This window comes from Equus asinus, chromosome 11 (assembly GCF_041296235.1).
Source record: "Equus asinus isolate D_3611 breed Donkey chromosome 11, EquAss-T2T_v2, whole genome shotgun sequence".
NCBI lineage: Eukaryota > Metazoa > Chordata > Mammalia > Perissodactyla > Equidae > Equus > Equus asinus.
This window is the reverse complement of record NC_091800.1, coordinates 55083296-55099872: the sequence shown is the minus strand read 5'-3', so window position 1 is coordinate 55099872 and position 16577 is coordinate 55083296. Positions and strand designations below refer to the sequence as shown.

Genomic DNA, 16577 nt, shown 5'->3' with positions numbered 1-16577 from the left:
AGTTCAGGCCATCATCCTTTCTTGGTCTGTTAAAGTAACATCCTGAATGGTCTTTTTGCTTTCTCTCTTGACTACCTCCAATCTATCCTCCATACTGCCCACTCTTTTTCTTTGGAAACACAGATCTGATCCTACAGCACTTGCACTTAAAAGATTTTCTTTTTTCATTACCTTCAAAATGAATTGTTTTCTTTAGCATGTCATCCATTTCAACCACATCATAACCCATCCATTCACTAACCATTTTTCACCTACATCTCTAATGTCAAAACTCAGGCTCTAAAAAACCAAAAACGACAAACAATAAGAACAACAAAAAAACAGAGGTATATTTTTCCCTTAACACAGTACATTTTTCCATATTGTTGATTCTCTGCCTATGATATTTACCCAGCCTAAAATGATCTTTTCTTCCATTTTCTGTTTGACATAATTCCATTCTCTTAATAAGTTCCAATGAAATAATTACCTTTTCTCTCTTTTCTAACCTCCCTTACTAAGTTAATCACTCTCTCTTCTGTTCTCTCATGGCACTTCGAACATAACTTTCTTATACTATTTATTCCTTTGGATTTCAACTATATGTCTGAATGTGTCTCCCAATTGATTTGTGAGACTCTAGAAGGCAAGATTGGTCTTACGTATCTTTGATTACTCTGTGCCTACTTTAGTGAGTAGGCACAGAGTACCCAAATAAAGTACTTCAAAAAGCTTTGTTAAATAAATTTTTAACTATCATATAATTCACTATCAAAGAAAATGTGGCCTTATTTTCCCTTGTGGGACTATCTAAAAAAATACTTAATTTTCCCATCTTGCAGTAGATACAATAATAAAGACTCATTTGTTGCAATAATAATAATAATTACTGACATTTAATGAATGGTTGCTATGTGCTAAATTCTTTTTTTGCTTCATCTTGCTTAATCCTTGCAATGACTCTATGAAGTCAGTATTATTACTTCCATTTTAGAGTACTATATTAGCTTAAGTTGGTGTGCAGTTGTGAACACAGAACAGCTGTGAGAAGAGTAGCCCCCTATAGAAGCTGCTGAAGAAGGTACAGGCTATTTTTGCCCGCAAGGTGACAAACCATTTAAGAATTTCCTAAGGTCTTTCTCGACTACCAAAGCTTTATATCTTATAAATATATACAGGATAATATGCAACCTGGAAAATTCCATTTAAAATTATTTTAAGATAAAACTTTTGTTTCCTCTAGATATTTATGAGGTGCCTCTGATATCTGCTGAGACTTCTAGGCACAAGAGTAAATCTTTGAACAAATCATTAAACATTTTAGGAGCATTCATAAAAGTCAAGTGCATTGCTTTATGATGTTTAAGTATGCTGGAAACCCTCTTGATCCCACAATTCAGAGTAGAATTTCAAAGGTAAGAAATAGTAGGATATCAGACAAGAGTTGAAGACCATGCATATGGTTCAGCTTCTGACAATATCTGTTGGCAACTCAGGTCTTTTGTATCCAAATATTGCCTGAGTCTGAACCACATCAATTGTGAGTGATGTCTCTGTGGTTCATGAAAAACGTTTCATAACAATAAAAGACAAATAAGTGGAGCCCTTTCTGACGTTCAATGGAACAGGAAAAAAAACCCACTGCTGTTGGCTGAATAGAATATCTTTTTGCTAGCCCAGAGGGACAAGGGCATAGTTCTTTTGATTTAGGAACTTATAGTTGAGTTGGAAAAAAACAAAAGCACATAAAGTCTGTATTTTTGGATTATTTTCTAAATCACTTCTTTGATATGTCATTTTCCCATACAAAAATTTCCATTGTCTCCCATTGCCTTTAGCCCTGAACCCCTTAATCTAATTTGCTTGCCCCCAACCCCATTGTCTTCAGCCCTATCTCTGATGACTACTCTTGCCAACCCACTTAGTCACCAGCTGTCAAACTCACGCTGGATTTCCCTGCCCTCTCTCCTACTCTCTACCTGTCCGAATCCTGTTCATCTATAACCACGCAAATTCTATCTCCTTCCCGGAAAACTCCCCTCATCGTAGCTGCCAAAAATCCTGTCTCCTTCTTAGTCCTCTGGATCCTATTGCATACTTAGTTGCCACTTTTCACTATTAGCTTATGTAGTTTTCATTTCTCGAGGCATTGTCTCATCTTCCTAATTAGTTTGTAAGTTTGTGAACTTTAGGGCCTGTATCTTTGTTGTCCCAGAACGCCCCACAGTAAAGGGGAAGGGAAACTAATATTTTCTGAGTTCCTGCTGTGTGCCAGGTACTATGCTAAGTTCTTCACATATATTATCTGGCTTAATTCTCACAACAACCCTATGAGCTATGTATCATTAACTCCATTTTACAGATGAGAAAACCAAGGCTCAGAAAGCTTAGATAAACTACCCAGTATCACACAGTTAGTAATTTATTGGGCTGGCATTCCAGCCTAGTCCTGTCTGTCTCTAAAGCTCCTGGTTTCCCCAATATACTTTATATATGTCAGATACTTATTGCTAATAGTAATTTTCTTCCATCCATCACCTATAAGTATAATTTTTATGGTATTTCATCTTGGCATTAATTATTGTCCAACTGTTTAAAATGTACCACTATCAGCTATCGAAGTAGATTGTCAACCTTTGTGGGCACAACCATGTTCCATTCTTTGTGTGTGCATTCATGTGTATTGCTCTGCATATAGAAAGTCTTTGACATAAACTTGCAGAATGCTTGGCCAATGGCAATCTTTAAAACTGAATTGTAATGAAGATCGGCCTTCAAAACTCCTGTTGGCCTCAATTATATTTACCCATGCTACATATATTTTGCCATTCCCTGTTGAAAATAAAAAGGTCCAGAAACTGATGTTATTTGACAATTGAAATAGCTTAAATCTCCTGGTATACTGAGATCTCAGGAAAATCCAGCCAATGTGAAATACAACTATAATGAAGGGGCAAAATGTATTGAATTTTGATTATTTGGTCCTTTTAAAGTATTTTGTGATGCTTATCTATTGGTCATGATAATCTTCATGGCATCCATGTTAAGGTATTCCAAATGTACTCATGAAATCAACTCAAATTTTATTGGCCCTCCTGATCTACAGATTCCCTCTGATTTACCCCTTTATACAAATTTCTCCCCCTCCTCAACTGCACTCATTATTTTCAGCTCTTCTAGACTGGAGTTGTATAAGATGTTCTGAGATGTAACAGGATTGGAGACCGAACTTTGGGGTTTCTGGGCAGGCTGAGTTGTCTGTAAGAGGTGGGTGAGGGAAAATGTCACACAGCAATGAGAAAGCGCACTGTGACAGGTCAACATCTCTTCTACATTATTTATGGTAATGTTTTTCCCCCATTGGAACAGATGAGGGAGAATTGAACAGAGTTGCTGCTATATCCACAGATAGAAGTTCAGTATTTGCAATTGCATGGTAATTTTCTTTGAGGATCTCAAAGGCTGCACACATGCACAGTGATTTATTGTCGTATATCATCCAAATCTTAAGGACACTAATAAATTTTTAAGAGCTTTTCTATTTCCAAGGCTTGCAGAAATGATGATTCTATATTTATCTCAATATATAATTAACAATAATTTCTAAGTAATGGATTTCATGTTCTGAAGACAAATTACTGGCCTTTCTTTTACTTTCTTTCTTCCTATATAAGTAGTGGCTGGGGGTTGGGGTTCTGCACAGTGATTTCCCTGACACCCAATTTGGCGTCTTATACTGTCACAATGAACTCATGATTTCAGGTGAGGAATAAGCAGGAGCACATGAACCCTCAAGCAAAAGAGATGAAATTTTCATCCCAATGTCCTAAAGAATAAAAATGATGGAGATAAAAACAGAAAATATATGACATGGACAAAGTTGTTTCTAACTAGAACATTTTTCAAAGTTTTCTAGGGGCATCAATTGCTCTCTGAGCAAATCGTTTAGTACAGAGCTCTAGTGAGAGCATTAGCGAGCGATCCTCTCTGCCTGCAATTAGATTAGTCATGCACTTGTCGGCCGGAATTTATGGTGATTTGTATTCCAGTGAATCTTTGCCCAGTGCTTTTCAGAAAGAAAGAAAAGCGTGCACCAAAGCTTGCAGATTTCCTCTTCTTTTTAAATTGCTCTTATTTCTCTTTCAGTTTTAAAAGATTTATTTCATAAAAACAAAGAAAGATATAGACACTGTAATATAAATATTCTCAAACCTCAAACAGATTGTTATTATTGCTATCATAAATGTCATAAGCATTTGTTCCACGGATATTTATGTATTTGCTTTCTTGATTGTCTAGTTTATAACCTACTGAAGGGGAAAATTTATATCCCCTTCTATCTCCAGGTACATGGCACATTATTATTATTGTGATCATCATTATCATTTGCACACAGTAGGTCCTCTGTAAGTAATTATCAATGTTTTAAAAATTAATTTAGAGCCTGCAGCAGAAAAGATGCTGTGTGTGTTTGGAAAGTGAAACCTGAAGAGGGAAACTCACCGTTCAGAAGCCTTGTGAATTGTGTGTGATCTTGGCCTGTGTCTGCACAGGATGGTCTGTTCCAGCTGTCACATTGGACCAAACTGATTAGCAAAGTCTGCGGGCAGGCACTGCGACTGCCATGGCTGCTATTTCTGGATTGTGGTGGATGGCACCGTCATGGAAAAACACTTGTCATGCTGACTTTTCTGACCAAACACTATGATCTCAAGGAGTTTTGGAGTCATTCTGCTGTTGAAGCCATGACATCGAATTTCATTGTTTACACATCTGCTGTTTTTCTAAATTGTTTTCTCTTTCTTAAAACATAAAACATATCAAGGATGCTTCAGTATTTTTAAGCAGCTTGAAATGTGCAAATAAAGCCAGTCAAATTGTCCAAGCTTCTCTGGGATGTCACCTTGCCAGGAAAGTGACATCTCTTATCAATTTGGTGGCTCTTTCTATGTGCCAGGAACCTAAAGTGCTGAGAGTTTAGTAGGAAAGTATACATCAATATGATATTATATATATAAAGTGTATATCAATATATTACAATGCAACAATGGGCATATGTACAAAGTTCAGAGACAGCACAGAGAGACAGTCTTCATGTTTGAAGTATATTTAAGTGTTATATGTGAATTGTTATAATGAGAAATGTTATATGAGACTAAACATATTTTTATGGCCTAATTAAAACTGATATTAATTAGAGCCTGACAAAGTAATATGTTTTGCTATTGTTGACGGTTTTGTTCTCAAGTTGTTTAAAATTCTGATGGACCAGAGCTTCAAATGATTATTATGACTATTAATTAAAGAGCCAACCACTTGTCAAAGTACATAGTTTAAGCAGTAGTGTTGGCTGCTGTATGAAAAATATTGGCACTACATGTTAAAGATTGAGTTCCTTTATCTTTGTCAGTTATTAAGAATTATGATTTGTTCATGTTTAGGAAATACATTCTGACATGAGAAATCTGAAGGAATTCCAGGCAAACTTTGGTGAACAGTTCCTATATTTTTACATGTTGGATTTTTCCTTATACCATTCAGTGATTTGGGAATAATTGTACAAATAGAACAATTATTGAGCAGGCACTATTATGTTCTAGGCACCGTGCAAAGGAATTTACGTCCTGTTCTCAAGTGTGGTCCACAGATCAAGTGCATCAGCATCACCCCGGAGCTCGTTAGACAGGCAGGCTCTCTGACCCCACCCCAGACCTGCGGCGTCAGAATCTGCATCGTAACAAGTTCTCCGGGTGCATTTGCACACTGCAGTCTGAGAATCACTGCTTTCATACTTCATTTCTAATTCCTCACCACAGCCCTGCTAGTTCACAGAAGTTGAGTCAAGGTGCAGGTCACAAAGTTAGTGAGGCGTGGGTTGGTTCTCTTTACCTAGATTTGGTCATGTTTCCATATAGAGTTACACCTTTCCCTTGTTGAAACCTTACTCCTTCTTAATTGTCCATCTCAGGTTCCACCAGCTTGATTAAATCTCTCTTGATGTCTCCTGTTGCACGTGAGCTTTCCCTGTTTAACTATCTCGCAGGGCCGACCCCGTGCCTGGCCAAGTGGTTAAGTTTGTGCGCTTCATTTCTGTGGACCAGGGTTTCGCCAGTTTGGATCCTGGGTGGGAACCTAGCACTGCTCATCAGGCCATGCTGAGGTGGCATCCCACATAGCACAACTAGAAGGACCTACAACTAGAATATACAACTATGTACTGGAGGGATCTGGGGAAAAGAAGAAGAAGAAGGAAAAAAAAAAGATTGGTAACAGATGTTAGCTTAGGGCCAATCTTTAAAAAAATTAAAATAAATATCTCACAGTACTGTGATTTTTTCTGTTTTTGCCACACAACACAATCTTGTCTTAGATTCTTACTGCTAGTATCCATGAGGATAGAAACTATCTTTGTTGGCTTGTATAGTTTATTGCACCTAACATAGCAACCACCTTATAATATGTGCTTAATGGATGCTTGAATGAATTAACGATTGACTTTGTCCTTTAAATAAAGCCATTCTATAGTTCATTAGGACGAGTAAATCCAGTTTAGTGTATTAACAGCTGCTAATTGCTTCAAGGTTATTACTGCCTGGCTCACATTAGTATTGATAATGACAATTCCTACCATGAGTACAGGATTTTATAACTTACAAAGTACTTTAACACCTATGACAACATTGAATCCCCACTACGACCTTGTGGCATGAGGATTCTACTATCCCCATTTTACAGATATAAAAATGCATGCTTACAGAAATTCAGTGGCCTGCAAAATAATACAGGAAACACCTTGGAACTTAAAGCCTTCTGATTCCAAGTTTTGTGCTCTTTCTAGTGTTTTTCTGAGGCAAAAACGTCAAGAACCATTTCCTCAAGTGCTGTTTGTAGTAGAAGCCCTCAGATACAATATACACTGACCTTGAGACATTATTCCTCAAATGAAGACGTTGAAATCAGAGATATAAGAAAGGACACATCTATAGGATGTGGTAAGTGGTTAGCAAGGTGCTGGAGAGGATGAGGGAGGGAGAGAGTTTAAAAGGAGCCCCAGATTTGGAGCGCTGGTGCCTGGAGGTGTGATGGTGCCACTGATTCAACAGAGACAGTGTGGAGGCCTGGGGAGATGATAGTTTTGGGGAGGAGAGAGGTCATGGCTTACCAGGTCTTCTTTTTCCAGCTTCTATGAAATGGATACCTGTTTTAGGATGGAACCTGGTCTCTGACTGATTACGTTGAATCACATGAGTGAGAATTAAACTTGGTTGCTTTAAGCCACTGAGACATCAGAGTTGTTGGTAACTACACTATAATCTCTATTCTAGGCTACCCTGATGCATAGATACGTAAGGAGAACTCTCTACAGGCAACTGGTTGCGTGAAAAAGCAGTTCAGGTTCTTATTTCACACTCTGCTCTCATTTCTTTCTCTCTCCTCCCCATTGTTGTGAAGGAGCAGCCTGTGGCTCAGATTTATAAAAACAGCAGCCTGAAACATGCTGATTTCTCACTCATCCAGGTCTAAAAGACTTTTCATCTAATTGTTGATGGCACAAAGCAGAAAGATCTGAGATCTGAAGTTAGAAGTCCTGAGTTATAATCTTGGTTCTGCTTTTCTGCAGCTGTGAACTGGAGCAAGTCACTTAACTTGTCTGAATTCAATTTATTAATCTACCAACTAGATGAGTAATATTACCAAACTTATATAATTGTGAAGAGCCAATGAACTACTGTAGATGAAAGCTGTTTGTAAATTTTAATATGTTGTATAAGAGGTAATTATTATTAGTGTAAGAGCAGAACAAGGGACAAAAGAGTAGCTGTCGATGCAAATGTTTACTTAAAAGCAAATTAAGCATTTTTAAAATTGATGTGTATTTTTTAAGATATTAAAGTCAGGATGATGGAGTATTGAACAAAAATCAGAGCTAGCAATAAGAATTTTTTAAAAAATGGCTCCCGGGGCCGGCCCCGTGGCTGGGTGGTTAAGTCTGCGCTTTCCGTTTCGGCGGCCCAGGGGTTCGCTGGTTTGAATCCTGGGTACCGACATGGCACCGCTCATCAGGCCATGCTGAGGCAGCGTCCCACATGCCACAACTAGAAGGACCCACAACTAAAAATAGACAACTATGTACTGGGGAGCTTTGGAGAGAAAAAGGAAAAATAAAATCTTTAAAAAAAAAAAAATGGCTCCTATTTATTGAGCACCTACTATGGACCAGGCCTGAGCTCCATGCTTTGCATATTTTCATCTCAGTATAGTAATGACCTGTATTGAGTCACAGTCACTTATCTTTGTATGGAACAAAATAGACATTTAATTTAGGAAAGTAAAGAAGAGCTGGTTCTAACTGTGCATGTTTTGGGTTTTTTTCCACTTTTATTTTTTACTTTCCCTGTAAGTCTACATATCCAGTTACTATATATTTAAAATGATATTAAAAAAGAACATGCTAGCACTCATTCCTGGTATATCTAGCCCATCCTATCTTGAGAGGGGCTCCAAGAGATAACTTGTGAATGAGCAAGACTTTCCCCAGGGCGGGGTGAGGGTAAGGCAAGATGAGTACCCCACCAAGGGAGGGACATTCAAGGACATGCCCATTCTCACTTTCACACTCCAAGAGTGAGCTCCTCCTTCACTGCTGCACCCTAGATACCCACCTTGCCTTACCTTAGTTCTCCACATTGCCCTCATTGCAGCCTTACCAAAAAGTTAACAGAAAAAATCTCCTAAATCATCCTATTATATACATAACAATTTCCTTCTTAAAAAAAGGATTAAGCTTCTATGTGTTTCACACACCACTTTGTACAATTGTAAGACAGTTTGAAACTTAAGGAAATTAAAAACGTGACACCTTCTGTGACAGCCTGCTAAGGCAGGACCCACTAAGAAATAGCTGAGGCTGACAGAGACTAGTGCGAATCACAAACCCACAGGTAGGTTTTGATCAAAGACCCAGTACAAATGAGCTTTCTCTAATGAGTCCTGGATATAGGTCCCTACAGGCTGGATAGATTCCTTTCTTAAGTCTCATCGTGGGATTTCCTTACAGAAATAAACCCACCACTTCTGTTTCCTGTTCCCTTAGCTATTAGATCACTGTATTATTCTGCAGGTTACAGGCAATTGTTTTCTTTCACTTTTCTGTATTTTTTGCTTTTTTTCTTTAATAAGAGTATAATACCTCATAATAAACACATTTACAAAATTAAACAGTGAATTTGACCTAATCCATTATTGGTTGCTTTCAGCCCTCAAACGCCTGTTTCACATAACCTCCCTACCTACATATCTCCCCCCACTTGGATTCTCCTTTTTAAAATTTAATTTAATTTTATCTTATTATTTTATTTTATTGTCATAAGGACACTTAAAATGAGAAATACCCTGTTAAATAAAATTAAGTGTATGGAAAACAGTATGGAAGTTCCTCAAAAACTTTCAAATAGAACTACCAAATTACCCAGCCATCCTACTTCTGGGTGTTTATCCAAAAGACTTGCAATCAGGATCTGGAAGAGATATAAGCAGTCCTACGTTCATTGCCGCATTATTCACAATAGCCAAGATGTGGAAACAACCTAAAAGTCCATCAGCAGATGAATAGATAAAGAAAATATGGTATATACATACAAAGGAATATTATTCAGCCTTAAAAAAGAAGGAAATTCCATCACATGTGACAACATGGATGAACCATAAGGACATTATGCTAAGTGAAATAACCCAGTCACAGATTCTACCTCAGCTTTTAAGGCAGATGGGTTTTTGCTCACAGCAAAGGCCAACCCTTCCTCGTGTACACTAGATCTCGAACACTTTTTACTTCTCTTCTGTAATTAACGTTCCTCTTTTCGTAGATTGTTGATATCAACATGCACACATGATCTCTGCCATATTTAAAACTATCTTCTTGGATCTCATAGTCCCTCTTTGTCCACAATTCTATGTCATTTTTACCTTCACAGCCAAACTTCCTAGTAATTGCCTGCAGACACTGCACTTCCTTATCTCCCATTCTCTCCTCAAAATACTCCAACCAGGCTTCCTTCTGGCCTCACACATCATTGAAATGGTACCAGTCAAGGTCACAATTGACCTCCATGATGCTAAATCCAGTGGCCATTTTGTCTCTTTTCATCTTATTCAACTTCTCGTTAGAATTCAACACAGTTGACTGCTCCCTTTTTCTTGAAACATTTTCTTTTGTTTCCAGGGTCGCCTTCCTTCATTCCATGTTTGTTTCTGTCCTACCTTAGTGGCCTTTAGCTTCTGTCTCCTTTGCTGGCCTCTCTCTCTCTATGTAACTGAATCCTGAGACTCTTTCTCTTCTCTAAGCTTACTCTCTATCGGGGTCATCAGACAGCTTATGTATCTGAATACCAATTGCAGGCTGATGCCTTCCTATTTTATATCTTTAGCTCTGGTGTCTCCCTTAATTTCCAGACTCATATATCCATCTTCAAACTTGACATTGTCACTTAAATGTCTAACCCTTTATTCAAAATTTCAATGTCCTGTACAGCAAGACTTGTTGAATCTACTTCAAAATCATATTTTGAATCTAGAAGCTTGGACTGGGCGGTAGCTTCTGGAGGACATTAATAGTCTTCTAAATGGTCTCATTACTTCCATTCTTATAGTGTCACACTCTTCCACTTCTATTTTCCAAAATGATGCTTTGAAACTATAAATTAAGTCATCTCCTACTTAAAATTTTTCAGTTCCTTTTGGTCTTGGCCTCACTGTCACTGCCTTGCAAAGGCTTTTCTTAACCAATGGTTTAAAGTAACACTGGAGTTTCTCTGTCACATTATCCTGTTTTATTGTCATCATTGCATTTACCAATAACTGATGGTTTCCTTTGAATTTATGTAATTTCCATGAATACAGGGATGTTGTCTGTTTTGTTTATTGCGTTAGCCTCATGCACAATGTCTGTGACATAACGTGCTCAGAGAGTAACTGAAGGAATGAATGAACTTCAGCAACATTTGTTGTAATATGTCATGACTTTCTTTGGCCGTGTCTACATAACAACTAGTTCAGAGTTTTCACTTCATTCAGATAATCAGTCTCTCTTCAAGCAACTGGAATAACTTATTTGACTGCTTTCATTCACATCTGTGAATGGTGGTGTTTTGTCCAGCTGTAACTTACTTCATGCGTGTTACATGGAGGCTAAAAGAAGGATCATCTTTGCAATGTTCTTTATGATGACCATATATAATTGGTATTCTTAAAACATGTAGCACCATGGTGGTGAGAACCTTCATTTTTGCACAAAATTTGATGTCTTTACTTTCCGTTTGCTCATCTGAACACTTTGGGAGTGTGACACTGGTCATTCCAACCCAGATAACTTTTAGGCACATCCTGTAAAGTCTTCATCCCGGAGACAGCTATTTCCAAATTCCCTTCTCTTTACTATATAACTACAGAACATCTAAAACCACAGAGTACAATTATTTCACAGCACTTCACTGAACCAAGCCATAAAGGTAGTGGAAGAGGGCTTCTCCACAGGTACTCTGCAACCGCTCAATTTCAAAGAGAGCCTCAAATGACCTTGGTTTTGTGTTTACATGAAGGAGATAATATTTATTTTCTTACCCTAAATGTAGGCACGATCTTATTACACTCCTATTGGGCAATTTCCCCTCGGCCGCCACCCTGGTGTACAGGTGGCTTCATTAAGAGTGTCTGAGGAGCCGTCTGTCTCACCTTCAGAGGAGCTTCATCTTCTGAAGTTCCAGCCTAAGATTCCTCTCCAGCATAGTTAGCATTTCAACCAAGCGCCAGTGAGCGCCATGTCTTTATCACTGCTTCCGGTGACTGTGGTTCAGCAGAGGGCACAGGCACAATACATCTTTGTCTTCCCCCAGCTAATAACCCGGGGTGTGGCAGGTCAGGCGTGCCTTTAACGTTTGCTGCTGCTACATTTGTCTGTGCTGTATAAACTCCTTGCAACGGCCTGGCCCTCATTGTTTTCAGAACCTTGACTCTCCTTACCGTTCTCATCATCCAAATTTATTTAAGGATGAAACTATTAGAAACACAATTGGTGAATTAATGTCATAGGGACTGCTGCTGGCAGCTCATCAATTTTTGATATGCCACTCAGACAAATGAAACATAAGCCACCCAGAACAAGGGGACCTTTTGACACTTCAAAGGAAACCCCTATGGGTGGTTTCCTCTTGAAGCTACACTAAACTGGCTCGATCTCCTCAGCTGGAAGCTGCCAATGTCTCATTAACCCCTAAAAAGGCCCGGCATGAGCTTTTCTTTTCAGCTATAATTATGCCATGCACTCCTGTTATGCTGCACTGAATCGCAACACTGTCACCAGCACATTATAAACATCCACCCTAATTGAAAAGCAGATTAGACTCTTGTGTTAATTAGCCAAAAAGCCCGCCCACTTGCATGCATTATGATTGCCTCTTAAATACTGAGGATGTTGAAATCCCTCAGAAAGACAAGGCAGACTTAATTGCAATAACCTGCAAATTAAGTTTAATTTACTTTAAATTTACCGGTTTAGCAGGCTCATTTGATGGTGTTAATGTTCTAGCAAATTAATTATCTGAATTAGTCATGCCTGGTGGAGTTTTGCAGCAGAATACATTGTACAGTGGCCTATTAATAACAGACAAACAGGACAGGATTAATGAGGAGATTATGCTCAGGTTCTTATAAAAAGGGATCTTGCATGAATTCAAATATAATCACCAAAGTGCAAATACAGACACAGAATATAAACAAACTGAGATTTATTACACTCTATGGCGTGCCATCCAGGAGAAACAGTAAAACATGACTGGTGAAATATCAGACGGCAAGTGCCCTGTTCTATAGACTCCTGCGGAGCTCTCTTCACCACAAACTGTTTCCCGTTAGTGAGCATGTGACTCCCATAGACAGGCGGTGGACTGCAGGAACGGAACGAGCAGGTCAGACAGAAATAGCTTCCCTTCGGTTAATTCTATTGCCCTCTTAGTAGTTTATAAAGCATTAAGATGCTTTCTGGAACCCACTTGCAACCATTCTCGTTGGCCAGACCAGGATATTATTAACCATAAATAATCTACAACAATGATGATCTCGCTTTCACTCTTCTCTTTGTCCCAGTACATATCTGTCAAAGCTGGATGTGGGAAATTTGAGGAGGGGGATTTAGAAGGATGAGAATGCAAAGGTTGGGGGAAAATTTAGAGCATTAACACCTTTGGAGAATCTTCCAGATTCACCCCTTCTTAAGGATAAAAAATGAATCTTATTCCACTTGTATCCTCAGGTCTTAGAACAGGGACTGGAACATAGTAGGGATTTAAAACATTTTTTTTTAAATGGATAAAACACAAAATTAGGTTAGTGACAACTTCCGAAGAAGAATTATTCAGCCTGGAGAATATTGTAAGGTGGCACTCCTAACAAATATGGAATCTCTCTGAAAATCCTGTGCCAGTGCTTCTGCTGTTATAAGTAGTTAGGCTTTCTCCACTTGGTTCTGAAGAGACACACACAGGCTCTCTGTCCGCCATCCACAGCAGAACGAAACAGCCTCTGGGTGTCAAACTAATAATCTGTGACTGGCTCAAACTGAATATGACCATGCGGTGATTGACCTCAACATGCCAGATTATTGATTGGGCTGGAGATGCGTAAGCCATCATTTTCTTGGAGCAGTCACCGCTTTTGTCTTGATCCCATCCACAGCTGTCACACTGTGGTGAGCCATTGAAAGAGCCCAGATTTGCATCCTTCATGCATTTATGCTTCTCTGCTTAAAATAAAAATGCCACCACTTGAAAGAAAGGCTGAACCGTTGATTCTGTTTTTTAAAAAAAATTATCTCATTAAAAGCCAAGGGTGTGGGTTTAGTTGGGAGTAGGGGGAGACATGCAGAATACGTAAACTTGCTTTATGGGTTGTATTTAATTTTGGGTAAAAAATAATGAGAATAAAAATTGTTTCAATATGTTTTCTGTATTGTGTCAATATATCACACAGCTCCTTTCTGGAGTCACATTTGCTGTTAGGGTGGCTGGGTCTTTTTGTTGTTTTTGTTGTTGTTGTTCTCTGTTGAATTACAATTTGCAGCAGTAAATGAAACTGGCACAAAAGCAGGTGTTATTAAAACTGGGCAGGAAAAGGACAATAACAACATAATTCCACTTTAAAGGCCGATATGTGTATGGTTGAAACGACTTTGGTTGGAACCCATAGGGAATAGAAAATACACCATAAAGAAAATGGATTTCAGTGACACATAAAAGGCAAATGACTAATATATTTACATATAACATGTGGTGTATTCATTGCACACCATGGTGACAGAATTGTTTATTTCATTTATAATTTATACAGCAAAATCTTATTAAATGTGTAACTGGTTTGCCAGATGATAATATACGTAGGAGATTAGGCTTCTATTATAGAATATCATTAACAACAAAAGATTTTCATTTGTGAGTTAATTTTTTTCCCCAGTCCGTTCTTTTCAGCAGTGTATGCTCTGAACAGAAGCCTGCCTCTGTTCCATCATGGTGACACTATGGTAAGAGGAAGGTGGCAGTGAATTTCTGGAGAAGAGTGCCCATTGGCTAAAACATGACTCTTCTTCTGGTGTTCCCTAGAATGTCAGTCTTGAGCACATATAAAGGACAACGGATGGGTGTGTATGAGCTTCAAGGTGATTTCAGAGAGCCTAGGAAAACTCTTCTCTGGTGAAGGAAATTCTATCGAGTGCCAGAAACGTCAGAATTTGGGACCTTACAGAGATTGCTTCAAAAACTAGAGGGTCCCACGAGTAAGTGTTGTTAAGAGAGTGATTTCCCTCTGCTGCCTTTTTTTCTGATGGGCCGTCATACTAGAGGCTTTAAGGAAACTCCAGACACCAAGAGCGCATGCAGTTTTGTGGATGATAATTCTTCTCAGGATATTAACTGGAATTCTTCTTATTTATTTATTTATTTTTTGCTCCCAACACTCCAGCAGGCACCCTGTCTCCCATGCGAGCTGTTCCTGCTACACACGCAAAACTACTCTGCCCTTCCCCTACTCCCCTTTAGGACTTTCCTTCATGCCGTGTTATTTAATGAGGATTAAACCATTTCAGAATGTTTGTAGTGAATCTCATTCCAAGCCAGGGGAGGGGTGCCTGTGAGGGGCTATGGGACGGGTGGGATTTGGGAGGGAGGTGGAAGGGAGATGGTGAGAAATGCTTTTAAACAATAAAATGTATTTTACTTTCACGCCTTGAGCTGTCAGGCTTCATTCCAAATAATATATCCTGACAGTTCATAGCTACTCTTATAAACTGGGTGAAGCTTTTGCAGTTGCAAACTAGTGTGATAAAACATGAAAATACTTTATTCAGGTAAAGTGGAAATAGCTGTTCAGCCTGGTTAAGTTACACAGAAACCTTTTCCTCTCTAAATTAATGTACTGTGCAAATATCTTGCCTGTGACACCCTAGCTGTCCACTTAATAAAAGGCCTTCCAGTGAGAACTGTGTCTCAGTGCATCAAAGCATTAGTGGGGGTTCCGAACCTAAAGCCAGATCAACTTGTACATTCAAAACAAGCACGTGAGCAAGTGAATCTTAGTGTTGCCAATCATCAGTGGAAAATGCAAAGAACACGTATTTATTCAGTCTCCACTCTTGGCCTGGGAGAAGGCAAAGAACTACTGTTTTGTTTTTTGCTAATTTTTCCATTCGTTACTTCCATAATCGCTCAAGAATGGAGAAGGCAGCTCAAGGGCACCTTCCTTTGTGACCCTGAGAATGTCAAAGTAACAACAAGAACAACAAAAAGGGAAAATAAGGAAAAATAGAAAGGGTGATGCTATTTTCTTTGATTGAGGCTCAAAGTGGGCCAGTAGCATGATGAGACTGCTGCTAAAACAGCTAAAGGGTGCCTTGGCTCAATTAACAGATGTATGGAGTCAGAATCTAGGAGAGGATATTATTGCTGAGACTACATCAGGACTATTGTGCTCAATTTTGGGCCTCAGAGACCCAAACAAATTTGCTACTATTTAGAGAAGAGTGAAAAGGGTGGTAATAAAATATGAAATTATATTCCATGAGGAACAGTTGAGGGAATGGGAGAAATTCCCCGTGCAGAGAGATTAAGTTCTAGCAGAAGGTGCATGGTCACTTGGAGATTTTGTAGAAGCTTTACAGTAGCATTTTTTCCTTCTTTGCTGAATAATAATAGTAATAGTTAGTAACAATAATAATCATACCTGACACTTGTTTAATGCCCTCAAGTTTACAAACATCTTCTTACAAATATCATCTTATTTAGTCCATCCAACACCTTGAGGAGAAATCGTTATGATTTGTGTTTCACAGATGAACAAATGGACTCAAAGTGGCTAAGTTACTTGCTCAAGGAGGCACAGATAATAAAGTCTTGTGACTCCAGGTCTACTGAAATCACAATGGATGGCTGGACCAGTTTATCTAAAGGATTCTTTTTAATCCTCAGTTTTTCTGATTTTAATAAATTTAGAGGCTTAGGAAAATGCTCTTCTTATTCATCCACTTATTCAAGCAAAAGCTTATTAGTAAGTGTTGA

General features: G+C 38.6%; 2 long non-coding RNA genes across 3 annotated transcripts in view; one reads left to right on the top strand and one right to left on the bottom strand.

Annotated features, from left to right (window-relative positions):
- LOC139046570 (uncharacterized) overlaps positions 1-5127 on the bottom strand; it is a 139852-nt gene extending 134725 nt beyond the window's left edge. The window contains exon 1 of the long non-coding RNA XR_011506720.1: positions 4483-5127. This is a non-coding gene — a long non-coding RNA (uncharacterized lncRNA). The remainder of the gene's footprint in view (positions 1-4482) is intronic.
- Positions 1-16577, top strand: part of LOC123289940 (uncharacterized) — a 171530-nt gene that overhangs the window by 147858 nt on the left and 7095 nt on the right. The gene's annotated exons all lie outside the window — the stretch shown is intronic.